General features: G+C 35.5%; 1 pseudogene across 1 annotated transcript; it reads right to left on the bottom strand.

Annotated features, from left to right (window-relative positions):
• Positions 1–11,645: 11,645 nt before the first annotated feature.
• LOC307100125 (large ribosomal subunit protein eL34-like) lies at positions 11,646–11,998 on the bottom strand (annotated as a pseudogene). Its single transcript has one exon. The product of its transcript is annotated as a large ribosomal subunit protein eL34-like (transcript).
• Between the last annotated feature and the right edge of the window lie 3,528 nt (positions 11,999–15,526).

Below are 15,526 nucleotides of genomic sequence, written 5' to 3'. Positions count from 1 at the left end.
TTGAAACAGGCAGCGATCCATGAGTTTTAGTGTACACACACCTGTTTCAAATGCTTACTCTTTTTTTTTTTTGTACTTATTTCATTGTGGATTAGGACCTGTTTGCAAACGGTGATCTCACATAGAAGGATGCTGATCCAGTAGAACCTCAGGAGTACAGTTACCAAATAGGAAGATTTTTAAAAAATGTATTTTTTATTGATTTTTTACAGAGAGGGAGAGGGTTAGAGAGTTAGAAACATTGATGAGAGAGAAACATTGATTAGCAGCCTCCTGCACGACCCCTACTGGGGATCGAGCCTGCAATCGAACCCAGGACCTTTCAGTCCACTGCCCCATGCTCTATCCACTGAGCCAAACAAGTCAGGGAAATAGGAAGATTTTTGATGTCTCAAAGTGAAGTCCACAGGTTTCCAGTATTTCCCGATAACTGACCAAATAACCATGGTGCTGTCCTAAATTGTAGGAAGTTTTATAAATGGAACATGCCTGGATCTTCTGTAGTGAAATAGGCCTCTTCATATTTATTTTGTATTGAAGATCTGTTCCAGCAAAGCCCTGGCCAACTTCCTACTTTCCTCTCTTTCTGTCTCCCAAGTAGAAAGAAAGCATAAACAATATATAATGTCCAGTTATTGACAAAGTTTTCAATTATTTCAAATTTAACAATTATACTCTAGTAATAGTTAAAAATAATAGAACTGATCAGTCAGTTGCATTGTAATGATGGATAATTATTTCTGTATCTATGTGGTGAATTAATCACTAGCACAATATTCTTGAACATCAACAATGTGCCAATAACGACAGATCTTGGAGACACTTTTATCCAATTTACAATATAACTTGGATATTATCTGAAGTATTTTAAAGGTATGTGAAAAGAAAGAACAATGAACTTGTAGATAACTTTAAGAATACCCTATGAACCAATACTCTAAATTTTGAGACCCAAGATGTTCTAATATGGATTTTTCTTTCTTACCTCTAAGAAGAAATTCTAAAATAAGATCAGCAGGCTGCCAGTGAATCAAACTCTCCATTCATCATCTCATATTGTCTTTGGGCATGCAGGCATTTAAGAAAATAGATGTAAATATGTGACTACATCTGGTCTATACAAGTAAATATATAGTTATTTGGAGGCAGTACATTCTTAATTCAGTAAGCTGTGTAAATTGTAAACTTTCTTTTCAATATTGAAATTTTCTTTAGGTAACCCTAATCCAGCCTTTGGATAAACATAGCTTATGTTCTCCAATGGGGAAGAAAACATGGGGAAAGGGAATATTATAGGTAGAAGTCTAATAGATGCCTAAAATATAAGCTTTCATTTGGGGTCTCCGTATGAGAAGAATGCCTGGTGAAGAGATGAAAACAGATTACTGTCTCATTCCTGCAAAAGCAGTATTAGTGACTATTCAGAGTGTCCGGGTGTGAAAGAAAAATGAATGTGAGGGCTAGAATGAAAGTGTGTGACACGGAATTTAATTAATGTAAGAAAGTGCTATGAAAAACATATCAGTGTTTTACTTGTTAGTGATTAGGAAAATTAATTGTGATTTCTACTTTACTTTTATTACATAATTTCATGTTTCAGTTTGTTGAGAGTTTTTGTAAAATACTGCCTTTACCAGATACTCACACATATATACACATTCATACTCTCCAGCAAAAACTTCTGCATCCTGGTGTATGATAGATACGCTCCAGAAACACGACATTTTTAATAAATAAGCTTAAAACCTGTTTGATAACTACAAACTATTTCTTACAGAACTCTCATAATAGTACAGGGGAGAGTAGTCTCATTTTTAAGGAATATCTGTCAGGAGACAGAATCAAGCTTCTTCATCCTTAGAGCTTATTCCATTTTTCACTCCTGGAGAATTATAGAAAGTAAACCTCAAATGATGTAGAAAATAGTTTGCTGAGATTTGCTGCTAATACTGCTTTTAAAAGATTTCATTGAATAAATGCAGCTTACTGTTGCATTCTTTATTGAATAAATGCACCAGCAGCGCTATTATATAGATAACAACTGATGCCCTATAGATTTCACAGACAGAAGATAAAAGCATACAAATTGTATTAACAGGTATATTGTGCATACACATAGAAGAAACTCAGTGAATAATAATTCAAAGGGATGGTTAAAATTTGGTCTCTTTATGTCTAAAAGGAGAGGAAGGAAGGGGGGAAATGGGGCACTTATAGAAAAGCAAATGACTTTTTGGAAAGAAATTGTCCTTTAGAAGAGTAAATGGGGATATGATACTTTGTGACAATGCCTCTTTGGATGTGATGCTGATTTCTCTCTGAGAGAAGAAGATTAGAATTGCTTTAGGAAAGAGATTTATGAAAATTGAAGTTTTATGGGAGGCTCTGCTTCTAGGCAGATAGGAATTTCAGGACCTCAAATGCTTTCAACTTTAAGTAATTCTTATACCAAAGTATATTTGGTATATTTTTGTCTGGCATATCCTGATCCCTTTCAATATGCTATTATTTTTTTTACGGTAAATATCCAATAATAACTTTAAAAGTATTGAAATAATAACAGATTCCAGAAAGGTAGTAGAGTTAAATTTTATATGTAAAATTACTCGCCTCTATATTAACAATGAAACAAATAGCTCCATTGTAATCTGACCAAACAGACCCTATTTACATTAGTAATATAAAGTATAAAGTAAGCAAAATATGTGCAATAAAAATTGAAATTCTAACAGGTATTTAAAAATGACTTAAAGAACTGCAAAAATATATCAGGTTCCTGGATAGGAGAAACCAACATTATTAATAATTTGTTAGTCTTCCCATTTGTGATCTATACATTTAATATTTTTGCCAATTGTGGTTATATTTTCATTCTTGCTGTGTAAAATTTATTCGCCAAACAATAATTAAATGATTTTTTAAAAGACATATAACATCACTATGCTTTTAAAAAATAGTTCAAAGACTTTCTAGATTCTTTATTTCCAAAATTCTGATCACCATCAGCAATCACTAGATGATTTAGCCCATTTGCTCCCTGTGATACATCACTCCACCGAGACTTCCCATCTACAGATTCTACATTTGCACCTACTATCCTAGGTTTCCTCTGTCACACTTGCTGAGACTTCATTTTCTTCACGATACTGTCACTACTTAATTTTATCTTGTTTACATGTAGTCACTTGTTTATTTTTTGTCTAAGATAAAAATGTAAGATCCTAAAGATCAGGGACATAGTGCTATATACTTTTTTAAAAATTTGGAACTATTCTTAGGACCTAGTAGTGTTACTAGTGGAAATGGGTCCTTTCACAGAGTTTTGAGGAAAGCATTTGTTCCTCACATGGGAGGTTGAAGTGTTGTTAAGGTTTACTGAAGCAGGATCAAACACAAAGGACTGTCCGAGATTCAGCTCCATTCTGCTGTGGGGAAAGTCTTCAACAAAGCCAGAAGAAAGGCCAGGGTTAAAAAATTCTGTGCCATTTGGTTAGTCTCTGTCCCCATCTGGGCTAGCTTAGCTTTTGTCCCTGGCTGTGCTGTCACTATGTTACTGCACCTATGCTTGTGCTTGGAGCCTGAGCTTGGAGTCCACATGGCCACCACGCTGCAGGTGGCTGCTAGGGCCACCTGGCTGTAATGGAGAGAGAAGCACGAATAAGCCAGGCAAGGGCATGAAACCAAGCTAGTAAGGGAGGGGGGGTGGGATAAACCTTTGTTAAGCTTGAATTATATATTATCTCAGGCTTGGGAAGGACAAGGCAGTCTTCCAAAATAACCAGTCAGTTTTCCAATCCTTTGCAGGCTTCTGTTGGGTCTTTTCCCTAAACAATTCATTTCCTAGATCTTCCCAGTTTTGTGCCCCTTATCCAATCTGACTCTTTACCAGGCTAGTCTCCTCCTCTTTATGGTAGCCTCTTGGCTCCTGTGCATGCCTCACAGTAGAAGCACCTCCCCCCTGTGCCATCTTGGCTTCTACAGGGCATGTGCCCAGCAGAGGAATTTTCCTTTCTGGTAACAGTCCTTCCTGCCCACGTCAGGGACTGGGTCCTGAGGGTGGGGGATACAGCAGTCCCCAGGGGAGTGTGTGGAGCTGTTGCTTACTAATGAAGCAGGCTTATTGTCCTATTCAGCTCCCTCAAACTACAGCCAGCGGGCCACATGTGGGTGTTTTTGCCGTTTTGTTTTTTTACTTCAAAATAAGATATGTGCAGTGTGCATAGGAATTTGTTCATAGTTTTTTTTAAACTATAGTCCAGCCCTCCAACGGTCTGAGGGACAGTGAACTGGCCCCCTGTTTAAAAAGTTTGAGGACCCCTGCTAGACTATTATGCTTAATAGTGTCTGATTCCCATTGGTCCCTTTCTTTATTAGTATCTACCTACCTCTGCTAACGGTAGGAACTTAATAATACCTGAATAGATAAATACATTTTAGTTTAATAATACATAGAAAAAATGTTAAGCAAATTTTTAAGAGATCATGGTTTATAATTTTGAATTTAATGGAACTAGATATGCCAAAAATGAGTTAAAAGCTTCGCAAGACACTTTAGTATATTCTGAAAATCTTTACAGAAGCAGAGAGATGCATTATTAATAAATGTGGTTTTTATTAAGCATGCTTATTATAAATGCAAATGTAAAACCACTCATGTCATTAGTAAGCAGAGCAAACAAAATAATGATGTTATTGAAAGGTATCGAGCCATTATTTTGAGATTTACCTTTAGTTATTTATAGCTATAGTAATAATCAGGATAATCAGTTTCTACAAAGATGCTCTTCATTTGGTTTTAGAAAATGTAGCCTCAACATCTTCTATAAATTACTTAAAATTAATCAACTCCCATTATTTTAAAAACTACATACACACATAATCAGAAATGATCAGTGATTGATTAACTTATTTGATTATATATACATCCCTTTATTCTTCATTAGTGTTTTTACTATTGGAAGACAATTTAATTGCTTGGTGTATGTACTTTCATATTTTCTGTGCAAATGCAAATGCATATATTTTTACATTTTTCCTATTGCTATAAACTTTTTAACATATGTATCAGATTATATTTTCCATAATGTGTTGTAGCTTGTTTTATAAATCTAGTATGTTGTGGGAATTTTCTGTGTCAGTACATAGATTTTCTTCATTCTTTGTATACTGTTTATGGACTAGTTTCGCCTAAATTGAGATCTTAGTTAAAAGGGCAAGTTTGATGTGTTCTAAATTTATAGGCAGATTGAGGCAGAATAGAGCATTTCAAAATTACATAGTAACACATAGGCAAGAGGGTATAGGAAAGGGACACAGAAGTGGATGAGAAGAATAAGAAGAGGAAGCATACTTGTGAGAAATGATGAAGGCAGAATAAAACCCAGAATTTGTAGGTGGATGAGAGAGTACAAAAGTGAAATAATTGAAATGACATTAATTGGAGTTTTTAAGTGATCATAAGTGTCTAATATAGTTACAGAAACACGTTGAAACAAGAATATAAGAAAAATATGTGGGCTTTAAATATTTGTAGAGGTTATAAATGAACTATATTTGGAAAGCAGAAGAATATTAGGGAAAACAAATTCTGAGAGGTTCATAAGTTTATGTATTTTTTTAGTTTAATTCCGAGAGGTTCATAAGTTTATGTATTTATTTTACTTTAATAAAGATAAAATGAAACTTTATGGTTGATATTTTAAAATATGAAATTATATATTACTCAGGAAGAATATTGGTCAGGAAACATAATGTACCATTTGAATTAACTTATTATTACCATTTTATTTTATCCATTTTCAACATCATTATCTTATCAGTGTAATCAGTATCTTTTCTGTCTTTCTCGCAGCTCAAATAGGGACAAAGAAATCTTTTAGGATCTTTTCTTTTAGGGCTGCTCAAAAAGGATTTGTTTCATATAAAATAATCTTCTCCATATGATAGAGCAAAAATATTATTTTTCTTCTCCTTCCTATCTTTTGAACATAAGTTTATTTTAGGATATAGTCCTGTGAGCAAAAGAGTGTGAGTTACTATTATTCTTCCTGTAGAGACATGAAGACAAAGGCATGGGACATTAATAGTGAGTGATGTAGCTTTATTAAATAAAATAATTATTTGCCTGGGATATAGAGTAATAAAACCTAATTCAGGGAAGGTTGGTGTTGGCCCTGACAGCTGCAAAATCACCTGTGGATTAAGATTGTTTCTGAGGTTGTTATAAGTGACACAACTTCTGAGTCCCCATCTATTATGGGTGGAAGTGGAGTTCTTCCATGTTGCAAAGAAAGGAATTTCCTGAGACTTGCACGGGAGGATGAGTGATCTTTATTTTTGTGAAATTAAAACTCTGGGTTTCCAATGTTGCATTTCCCTCCATCTCGCCATGGAAAAAGCCCAATCTTATCTTCAGCAGGGCAAGAATTAAGGCCACTGCCTAGAGCCTCTGCTCTGTATTAAAGCACAGTCCAGCCCAGCATCCTGTATGTGGAGTCTGCATGGTCCATCTTCTAGGGCCCTATAGCTATGGAAAGAAAACAGGTGAGCATGTGGGTCACAGAGAAAGAGAGTAAGAGCAGAACAAGAGAGAGAGAGAACTCTTTGGGGATTACATATTTCCAAATTTTCATGGGCTTGTATTGGGGTCCACCCAATGATTTATTTCCCAGGTTAGACTGATAGGCAAGCATTTTCCCTGACTTCACTGTGCATGCATCCATCTCCCCCTTTAACCCCCAGGTCTGCAAGGAATGAACTGGTGTTCCCTGGGGAGTGTGAAGTTGTAGTTTCCAGATGACCATGCTGATAATATTTGGCTTGCCCTTTGCTCTATTTCTATTTTAAAATTAGCTAGCTAATTAGGATGATAGCAGGGTCCCAGTCGGTTTCGCTGATATTCAGAAAAAAACAAACACCACAAACGGTTGAGGTTAGGAAAGATTTGTTCTTTGTTGTTAGTATATTGAATTGAGTTTTTAAATATTCTATATTTTATGATTCTTTGACTTCTCGGGGCCCTGTTGGCCAGCCTGGGTGAGCCTGGCCAGCCCCTCCCAGTGTTAGCTAATTCCTAGAGATAGTAAACAACCTGTCTGCTAGCATTCTTTCATATCTAAACCAAGCAATTCAAAGCTATGCACCCAACATCTTCTTTACCTACTCTCACATATCAAAGCAATATTTCCTCTAACCTAAATTATGCCAGGGCTAGATACTTGATAACTAGAGACCACCCCAATAGCCCAGAGTATATCAAAAGTTTTAAGCTATTCAACTTTAAATTTGCTCAAACTTGCCTACTCTGCCTTGCAGTGTTCTTTGTGCAGAAAGCACAATAAATGCTCTGGGCTATGCTTTTCCCTGCATTCCTTCTGCCAACTCTAAAATTCTGGTAGCCATGCATTGTGTGGCATGCCCCTTTCTCTTGGGAATTTTAAGTAATACACTATTCTTGCAAAGGTAATTGTCTCCATATCGGTCGCTTTACCACACATGATTAAATCAAATCCTGAGTATATTTTAATATATGTATCAATTCATTGTTTTCCAGAAATGGCATCTGTTTTATACGTATAAGAAGAACAGAATGAGAGTTGCCATTTGAACTCTTTTGACTGCTACCCTTGACAATTGCCCTGGGACTAGACTGCCTTGGCTATATATTTACAATGAAAATAGAAGCAATTAATTAAAAAATGAGAGCTTCTTTAACTCTAGCATTGGAAATATGTCTTGAAAAATGCTGCATATGGTATTATAAGTTCCCCACATTTTGGGGTGAAACACCTCATATTACTTTCGATAGTTCAAATTTAAAGAAATATCTGGCACACATTAAAGCAATAAATTTCAGGGCTATTTGTTTTTGCCAAGAATATAGATTCTTTCAGTTAGAGGCTCTACTATTATTAAAATTTAACAAGTACAATTGATTGCTTGGAAATAATTTGGGCAAATTTATATAACATCCTTGAGATTTGCCTTTTTATATTTTTCCAATCTATAATGAATCAATAAAAGTTGATTTTACCAAGCAATAACATTTTAGAAGTTAAAATCATATAAATTGCATTTATTAATGAAAAAACCCCACTAATTTGCAGGGCTAGATACTGTATGATTCCAACTATATGACATTTTGAGAGAGCTAAAACTATGGAGTCAGTAAAAAGATCAGTGGTTTTCAGGAGTGGTGGGAGGGAAGGCTGAATGAAATATAGAGGAGTTTTAGAGAAGTTAAAATATTCTGTGTGGTACTATAATGGTGGACTCATCTCTATACTAATAAAAGAGTAAGATGCAAATTGTCCATACTTTTGCAATGCCCACCAGCCAATCAGGAGTGAGTATGCAAATCAACCCAACAAAGATGGTGGGTTAATTTGCATACACAGGCGCCGAGCAGCAGGGGCAGAGCGGGACACTTGCATCGTCGCCATGGGCCTCTGGGCAGCATGGGAAGGTGAAAAGGTGGCTCCGGGCCAGAGCAAAAAGGTGGCTCCAGCTGAAGTGAAGGCAGTGCTGGAGCCAGGGGAAGGAAGGCCCATTCTTGCACGAATCTTCGTGCATCGGGCCTCTTGTTATTATGTATTTGTCCAAACCCATGGGATGTACAGTAGCACCATGACTGAACCCTAATGTAATGTGTGGACTTTGGGTGATAATGATGTGTCAATGTAGGTTCACCAATTGTAGCAAATGTTCCACTATGGTGGGAGATGTTGATAATAGGTGCGCTGTGTTGGGAGAACAGGGAGTAGTATGTTGGAAATCTCTGTACCTTCCTCTCAATTTTGATGTGAACCTAAAGCTGACTTTTATAAAAAAAAAGTCTTTGAAAGATCATACAGATAATCTTCTATAACTATTTGGCTTAAGACGGAGTATTTTATTCAACAAAGAAAAAAAATGGATAATCCAAGTTCTGGCTAGGTAGCAAACCAGACTACTCTCAAGACCTCACCAATAGTTTTATGGACATCACTTCTAGATACCTGCTGCTTCATTGTGGTCTGAGGACTAGCAGCAGCCATAACACTTGAGAGCTAGGTAGAAATGCAGAATCTCTGGACAAACTGCATCTGAATCTGTATTTTAACAAGATCTTTTGGTGATCTGTATGCACATTAAAATTTGAGCTAAGATGGTGTGGCTCAGTGGTTGAGCATTGATCTATGCACTAGGAGGTCACGGTTCTATTCCTGATCATGATACATGCCTAGGTTGCAGGCTTGAACCCCTCTGTGGGGTGTGCAGGAGGCAGCCAATTGATGATTCTCTATCATCATGGATGTTTCCATCTCTTTTTCCCCTCTGCCTTCCTCTCTGAAATCAATAAAAATATATTCTTAAAAAAAATTGAGAAGTGTTTCCCTAAATAATAGCCTTTAACAGGATTCAGTTAACACATTTTTTAGATTCTGCTTTTTAGTTGAACTCCCTGGAGAATAAGTATAACACACCCAACCTGAGTTCTCTGTCCTCCCCTGATTTTTACTCCCCCACAAGACACATACTTAAATTTTCTTTAGAGAATGAGAAATATATGAAATGTCTAGAATAATTTTTTAGGCCTATTCCTGGCAAAATAGCAATTTATATCCACCAAAGATATTTGGATTAATAGTTCATTATATAATTTTTAAAAATGGTTTGCTTTTGCTTATAACTCTTTTGTTGATGTACAGACACAACTGGAATTGGGACTGGCTGGAGTCTTGAGGGAAGAGTTAGAAACAAAAGTTAATTTATTGCAATTTAGAGTATACATATTGCTATGCATAGTCTTGCCTATGTCTTAATGGTTTTTGGACAATCATATTAATTAATTAAATATAAACTATTTTTAATTAAGTTTTAAATACAACTATATTTTGATATTCAGTTGTGCTTTTGGCACTCAGCATTGTAGATATGAATGTGTTTTCAGGCTCAGACTATTTTGAAATCATTGTGAGTGAAGCTTAGGTTCTTAAAAATGAAAGAATATTATTTGGCAGTAGGTAGGGTAGAGGGACAGGATGAGGATTTGAATTATATTTCTTCAGAAGATTCAGAAGAATGTTGGACCATCACCAAACGAGAGGTTCAGAGCAGTGAAGAATTTCCTTAACTTCTGTAGTGGATAAAAATATATTAAATGCTGGAGAACATGTAGCATTTGTATACCCTGAGGTGTTTAGATTCCAGGGATGGCACTCTATACCATCTCATCTACCCTCTCTAATTGTAGGTGGTTTGCTGGAGAGGGGATCCTGAGAAACTTCGAGAAATAGTTATACTTTCTTGACTGTTTTAAGACAAGTAGTTTCCCATTTTCAAGAAATATATTTGCTAGGTATTATCCAAAAAGCTATAAGCCATAGTGTTAGATAGGACAAGTGTCTCAATGTCTGGGCCATTCTTAGCAAATGTTATTCTTGCTAAATATTAAAATGTAGCACAGTATTTTACAGACTACATTTAAATAGGATAAGCTTGACAGGAAGTCAACCTGATAAGTTTGGCCAACTGCAAAAGAAGAAATCAACATCTAATTGAGCAAACTGTGTGTACAAGCAATGGCTAAGCCTTCCTTCAGAGACAGAGCTTTTGATATGAATCCTTTACTTGATTCAAGTAAATAAAACTACATTGTGACAACCTCATCTTGTTTTTGAAAAGAGAACTCCAAATGGCAAAGCCCTTAAGTTTGGTAACCATTGTGATATTATTTTATAGAAATAATATAAATGAGTAACTTTTTCATTCTTTTTGTAGATTGTATCTTCATCTGATATCTTTTTTCTTCTGCACAAAATATTTTTCTTGAAATTTCTTGTGTGGGTCTGCTGTGGATGTATTCTTTCAGCTTTTGCATGTCTGAAAAAGTGTTTCACCTTCGTTTATGAAAAAATTTATTCTGGTAATGAATTCTAAGTTGGCAGTTTCATTTTTTCTTTTAGTACTTTAAAAATATTGCTCCACTGGATTTGCTCTCATCACTAGCTTTTTTTCCTTTTCATTTTATGTGTATTTATTTAATATATTCATTTTATCACTGTGTTAAGCAATTTGTTTAAATTGTACCTTTGTGTAACTTTCTTCCAATTTCTTGTGCTTGGGAGAGTTGAATATCTTGGTTATACGGGTTTCTATTTTTCAGAAATTTTGGCCATTATTTATTCAAATAGTTTCCCTTTGCTTGCCTCCCTTTGTGTTTCAAATTACCATATATTGGGCAACTTAAATTTGTCTCAGCAATCAAAGCCTCCGCTTGTGTATTTTTTCTCTGTTTCAGTTTGGATAGTGTTAATTGCTGTCTTGGAGCTTACTAACATTTTCTGGTGCAGGATCTACTCATTATTTCATGCCGTGTATTCTAATCTCAGACATTGTTATTTTTCATATCCTAAATATTTATTTAGACCTTTTAGTATCTTCCATGTCTATCTTTAATATGTCAGATCTAGCTTCTTGAAAATATAACAACTTTTAATCTTTTGATTACTAATTTTATCATTTATGTAATTTCTGGGTAAACCTTTGGTTGACTAATTTCTCTCATTCTGGGTAGTAATTTCCTGCTTCTTTACATACTTAGTTACTTTTTTTTGAGACTTTTAATTGTTTTTATTACTAAAAATAAGCATCATTTTTAAAATTTATTTAGCTTTCTGACTCTGTGCTTGTGCCTTCAACACTTTCACAATGATTTTCTGCTCCTCAATAAGGAAAGCACGCTTGATCCTGTCACAGACACATTTAGCACACAGGGATCCACCAGAGGCCCTGCTGACGTGTTTTTTCGTTTTAGACAACCTCATTAGAACTTAAGGTCTCACAGTATGAACTCTGCAAAGTTGGCCTGGGCACACACCACATGCAGATTTTGGTGTTTTCCCAACCTTCTTGGTATAAAGGTAAACAATTCTATTACCAGGGGTTTGGGAAGCCTAGTTTTGTTAGAGGCTGTATTGTAGGACAGCCTCCGATGGTTTGTCAAACACTGGACCATGGTGCATACCTGAAGTCACCATCCCCGGAAGAGCCATACTTAGTTAGTTACTTTTGATTGGATGCCTGACATTGTGCATTTGCCTTGTTGGGTGCTGAATATTTTTATAATTTTAACATTTTTGGACTTTGTTGCAGGAGATGGTTAAGTTACTTCAAAACAGTTGGATCCTTTTGTGTCTCATCTTTACTATCTGTTAAGTAGGACCTGAGCAGCAGTTAGTCTAAGATTAATCTTACGTACCAGTGAGGTAATGCCCTTTTAGTAGTCTAACTGATGCCTCTCAATCATGTGGTTTTCCAACCTGGCCTATGTGAACTTTGGCCACTATTTAATTCTGTGATGGGTTCTTTCCCGGGCTTTGGGTAGTTTTTTCACACATATGCTAATAAGTTCTCAACTAGATACTTCAGGGAGACCTTCCCTATATGCAGCAATCTCTTCTCCAGTGGAGTGCCCTGAAAACTCTAGCCTACTTACCTTCCCTGGACCTCCAGATCAATCTCTTTAACACGGGAAGAGCGTTTGGCTCTTTTTCTTATACTGCAGACTCGAAACTTTATCCAGGCAGAAGGCTGTGATCATCATAGGGATTACCTTGTTTGTTTCCCAATTCTCAGAGATTGCTGCCTTCTGTTGTTGTCTGACACCTAATATCTTGAGAGCTGTTATTTTATATATTTTGTCTGTTTGTTTCAGCTAGGAGGGTAAATCTGATCCTGTTAATGTATTTTGGACCAAAGAAGAAATTCTTGGGCTATTTTAAACCAGTATTCTTTTATCTTTGTCACTGCTACACAAGCAGAAACCCTGCATTTTATATTCCTGGTTCTGAGAAACCACTGACTTGATATTTCATTAAAGGGCTGTTTCTATTAAAGGTAAATAGCATCTTGGATATCCATAGACCCTTGGACAGATCATAGATTTTTTTTCACCATTTTCCTCGACCCCAAGTATATTAATACTTCTCCCCTTATATCCTTTAATCCTGAACAATGTTAAGATACTTTCTAAGAGATAACACATCTTTTTCATTGAAACTCTTTCTCTGTCATTCTCTAGTTGTCTTATGTATATATATATCTACTTCTAACGTGCCTTAAAGAGACTCCAGTATCCTAATTCACAATGAGAAAAATGATAAGGCAAGGGATTACATTAGAGCTAACCATTACTAATTTTCCTTCTTTTGAAAAATACCTTCTAATACCAAATAAAAACACAAATAAATAAGTAAGTAAATATCTAGCTAATTAGGTAGTAGATATAGCTCAGTCATTGTAGTTTTCCAGCATATTCAACACAAAGTTAAACTATAAAACCAAATGTGTCATGCAATTTGACATTTTCATACCTTTTCTTTCAGTTTTTATTTAAACCTTTGGTCACAGCCTACTGCATATTCATATTCTTTCTCTCTGGTATCAAAGCCACCTTTTAGGATATTAATTACTGATGTTGTTTTTGGGCAGAGTTTTACATACTTTATCAAACCCATTTACTTTAAACCCAAATTGCCAAAGTAACCATAAGTTAATGATTATGAAAGCTGTATTGGTAAACTTAATTATAAAAAAAAAGTGCCCTACAGGCCCTTTTGGAAAAAGAAAAAGATTAATATAAAATAAACAACACTGATGAAAGTTGTTCAACTGTCCCAGAGTATGGCCATCGGAGTTCAAACAGTCCTAAGGTTAAAGTCAAAGGGCTCAGTAGGTACTCTTATTTTATTAAACTGAAAAAATTAAGCAACTGGATTCTTATCTATTTTTTTTTTTCTAAGTACCTTCTTCCCAAATTACAGTTAAGATGCCTCAACCCTTTCTAACAATGAGAAATAGCCAGACATAGGATATTCCTCAAAACAACTTTCAGGGAAATATCCTATATAATAAAAGGCTAATATGCAAATTGCCTCCTTGGGAGTTTGACAAGGAGACCAGGAGTTCAATTGCTCGCTATGACTTGCACTGACCACCAGGGGTTGGCGCAGAACATGGCGGGTGATCAGTGTTGGTGGAGGAGGAGGCGGGGAGGTTGGGAGGCGGGGAACCTGATCGACCCTGATCACCGGCCAAGCCTAGGGACCCTACCCGTGCAATAATTTTGTGCACCAGGCCTCTAGTGTAATATAAAATTAAAATACCAATGTTGTGCATATTTTGTTAAACTTATTTCAACTGTTTAGAGAGATAACTTTAGAAAACATTTTTTCCTTTTTTTCTAGATAGAAGCAATGAAAGATATATGATATTTAGTCAGATAAGTATATTATATTGTGGCTAATAATACTACCTAAGGTATGCTTTTTTAAGTGATATTTTTATATGTATGCACTGTTAAAGAACTACTAAATATTTTTTATAAAATAAAGAATTTAGGTCATGGAACTATTTAGAATATGTAACAATATAAATGATTTTTAAAATATTGTTATTGAATATACTCTAGAAAACACAAATTCATTAGATAGATTTTATTCAGATAATTTTAAAACATTTTTATTGGTTTCCTAGGTTATGTAACCATACCTCAGAAGTGTATGGACTACTAGATAAGACATTGACAATCTTAAAGTTAAAATGCAAATACATTCCTTTTCCAAATTATATCTTTTCTGAAAATTGAACCTGTTTTGATAGCCAACTTACTCTCATTGAACACATTAAATTATTTATTAAATAAAAATAATTTAGAACTGTTCAAATATCAGGCAGTCTCAAGGGTAAAATGTGTGCATGCATGCATACACACACAAATGAATGAATATTGGAGAGCACAGCTGTGGACAAAATTGTACCAGGTTGTTAGATACTATATCAGTCCAAACGAATGTGCCAAGTTGTAAAGATTATACTTGTTTATTAATATAGTGAAAGACCTCACATGAAGCCTATAGGAAAATTTACTTTAAAATGATCACTTGGAAAAGAGTTATATTTTCTAGAGACTTCTTAATATTAACTTAAATTTCTGGCAAATAACAAGCGGGATGCATTTTGTAATCACATCTTCTGTTTTCCATTTGATTGCATACAAAACCCCATTTGATTATGCACCTGGACATGGTTACCATTGCATTTCCTGCCTCTCAATATACTTCCTACTCTGATGCAGCCATAGAGTGCCTTTACAAGCACTTTTGTAAAAGTGCCTCCGTGCCTTTACAAGCTCAGTTCCCTTTGCCTCCGTGCCTTTACAAGCCCAGTTCCCTCAACTTGGAGCACTCTTCCCCCAAATATTCAAATAACTGCTTCCTTTGGCTTTATTTGGCTCTCTGCTCAAATCTATGCCTTCTCTGACTACCCTATTTCATTAGTACCTTTCACCACTCCTAGTTATTCTTGAGCCCTAACTTTATTTTGTCTTCATAGCATTTGCCATATAAATGCTATGTTCATTTGTTTATTATTGCCTCTCACTGGAATGCGAACTTCAGTAGATCAGGGATTTGTTCTATTCACTGCCGAAACCTCAACTTCTAGTATAGTTCCTGGCTTCTTATAAGACAAGTATTCCATTTGT

Source organism: Cnephaeus nilssonii (assembly GCF_951640355.1).
Source record: "Cnephaeus nilssonii genome assembly, chromosome: 5".
Taxonomy (NCBI): Eukaryota; Metazoa; Chordata; class Mammalia; order Chiroptera; family Vespertilionidae; genus Cnephaeus; species Cnephaeus nilssonii.
The sequence above is the reverse complement of the archived record's forward strand: the minus strand, read 5'-3'. Positions and strand labels throughout refer to the sequence as shown.